We start from the raw sequence: 3104 nt of genomic DNA, 5'->3' as shown, positions 1-3104 counted from the left end.
GGCAGAGAGGAGCTCAGGACAGGTGTTGGAGGTAGCAGTGAGCCAGAAGCAGGAGAGGGAGAAATGAGACAGATGTTAGAGGGGTGAAGAGCAGAGATTGGAGCAAAACTGGGGGTTTTGCTACAGGAAGTCTATCAGTAAATCAGCATCCATTTAAGCTAGCAAAAAAATTGGCTTCCCTGAACATTTATATACATAAGACTGTATAATAATGTACTGTATAATACTGTGTTATAGTGTTTTTTGTCAGCAGATATATTGTGCTTAATGTTGCTGTTCCAGCTTCCTGGTTTTAATATTATTTGATGTTTCTTCCCTGAGATGTGCAGGCATGTTTTCCAGAGTTACTGCAGCATAGCCCAATTACAGACTAACATGTCTGTAATAGTGTGTGTGTGTGTGTGTGTGTGTGTGTGTGTGTGTGTGTGTGAGAGAGAGGCTTTATTAAGTCCTGTAATGTTTAGACAAGCAGTCCAATCTCTTTAATAATCTGTTATCTGGTAATCCGTGCAGTCAGCAGATATGCACTGTTTGCTTCTATAAAGATTTAATAGTTCAGTCTCACAGAATTGGATCTGATTCATTCTACACAAGTCAAACAGAGGAAACAAGGATGCTGCATAAATGCAGAGGGGAAAAAGAGTATGCAGATTTTACAGAGCAGATCTGTGTCTATGGATGTTGCTTTAACACACACCATCCTTAAACAGAGCAGGCAGAATTAAAGGGCCAAGGCAAACTTTACACACAAATAATCCCTGCAGAAGACAAGAAGGCCATGAGATTCAGCACTGGATATGTTCCCATGAAGTTTTCCTCACCATGGAACAAAGAAGATTCAGCTCTATCAACCTGCAGATACTTAGGAACCAGCCAGAAACCAGCACAGACTCTGTAGGGGTTGAGCACCTCCACAGTGTTTATTGATCTCATCTAGGCCCCATTCATGTGCTAGAACCCCCTGCTCAAAACAGCACCATCCCCAACTAGATCATCTCAGCCAAGGTTTTGTCAGCTGGGTGTTAAAAACCTCCAAGGATGGAGCTCCCACAACCCCTCTGGGCAACCTCCAGTGTTCCAGTGTTCTATTACCCTCCTAGATAGAAAATTCTTCCTAATATACAGGGGCAATGCATAGGGGGTGCATGGGAGTGCATGAGCACCCCCTGAGAGCTCTGGTGCACCCCCTGTCAGACCACGCTCCTAGTTTAGCCAGCAGGCAGGGGGGCAGGCGGGAGCACCAGTGCCCTCCCTGCAAGTGCTGGGTGGAGAGCGGAGCCACCAGCAAAAGCAGCTGTGCCACTTCTGGAAGTGGCTGTGGGAGTTCTGGAGGTGGCGCGGCCACTTTTATGATGAGTGACATCGGCCATTGGGGGACCCCCCCAGTCGCTGACTGGTGTCGGGGGGGGCATATGCCCCCCCTCGACTTCAGAGGCACCAGACACCCATGCTAATAGCTAACCTAAACTTCCCTTTCTGCAATTTGAGGCTATTGCTCCTTGTTCTATCCTCTGCTACCACTGAGAACAGTCTAGCTTCATCCTCTTTTGAAGCCCTCTCCAGGTAGCTGAAGTCATGTCCCCGTGCCCCCTCACTATTTTTGTTGCCCTCCTCTGGACTGTCTCCAACTTGTTCACATTTTTTCAGTAGTGGGGGGCACAAAACTGAACACAGTATTCCAGATGTGGACTCATCAGTGCAGAATAGAGGGGAATAATCACTTCCCTTGAACTGCTGGCAACACTCCTACCAATGAAGCCCAGTATACCATTAGCCTTCTTGGCAACAAGGGCACACTGTTGGCTCATATTAAGCTTCTTGTTCAGTGTAACCCCCAGGTCCTTGTCTGCAGGGTTGCTACCCAGCCAGTCAACCCCCGCTTGTACTGATGCATGGGATTATTCTATCCTAAGTGCAACTTGTCCTTATTGAACCTCATGAGATTTCTTTTGGTCCAATCCCCCAATTTGTCTAGGTCTCTCTGAATCCTAGCCCAACCCTCGAGTTTGATTTCCTCTGCAAACTTGCTGAGTGTGTGCTATCTCAGGACCGACCACTGGGGCACTCCATTTGATAGCAGCTGCCAATTAGACATAAAGCTATTGATTACTACCTTCTGAGCCAATGCTCAAGCCAGTTTTCTATCCACCTTACAATCCATTTATCTAGCCCATACTTCTTCAGATTTCCTGTGAGAATGTTGTGGGAGACTGTTAGTTAATAATGCAGAGAGAAATGTTTTATCTGCTAATAAGTCTCAATCAGCATCTGCATAGAAAAGAAATTCTAGGCAAGGTAGAAAGGCTAGGGGAAGTAGCACTGTGGGGAGGGGGAGTATAGAGAATAGCTATTCTCTGAGATGCTTGCTCCATGTGCACATATCTGGACCTTTGTGGGGTCAGAGTAAGGTAGACTGCAGAAAAAAATGGTGCAAACATAAAACCAATTCTGCTCCATCTGAAACAAAACTTGAGTTCATTTAATAGGAAAAAGATATGATTTATAAGAGAGGGAGCACTATCATGTATATGACTGTGCATGTCTTATTGATGAATTCACCATGTTTTATGAAAGGGAGCTATGGGGAAAGTATTGCATGCATTTTCAGTGTTTCAAGGAGAGAAGATTCCTCATGACAAGCATGTTTCAGACTTGGCAAATTCCAATTGTCCAGGCTGCAATGGAAAGCTTGGCTCTAGTAATTAAGAAAAAAAAATAGATGTAGGTTAGTTCCTACTGTGAAATGTTCTTTATCACCCCCAAGTAAGACTGTTGACATGTTGATGCAAGCTGGGAAGCCCACTATTAGAGTGTTTTGCCTTTTAAACATTCCCCCAGAAAATCTGGACTCCAAGGCAATCTACATATGAGATTAAACGTGCCAGAAAAGAAACGCAGTGTCAGCAGTTTCACTGTCAGTGAATCTCACTTTATAAAAGTTTATGAGTGAAGCCAAGCTATGTGGGATGCCGCTATGTATTAACATTATTTGGACATTTGTCTTTGTAAAACCCTTCAGAATGTTTTTCAGCCATTGCCGTTCCAAAGTCATTTTTGCCACCTACTGATGTATGTTTTATTGATGATATGGTTCTTGCTGTTTA

This window comes from Gavialis gangeticus, unplaced genomic scaffold, assembly GCF_001723915.1.
Source record: "Gavialis gangeticus isolate Ggan-Ray unplaced genomic scaffold, GavGan_comp1, whole genome shotgun sequence".
NCBI classification, from domain to species: domain Eukaryota; kingdom Metazoa; phylum Chordata; order Crocodylia; family Gavialidae; genus Gavialis; species Gavialis gangeticus.
The sequence above is the reverse complement of the archived record's forward strand: the minus strand, read 5'-3'. Positions refer to the sequence as shown.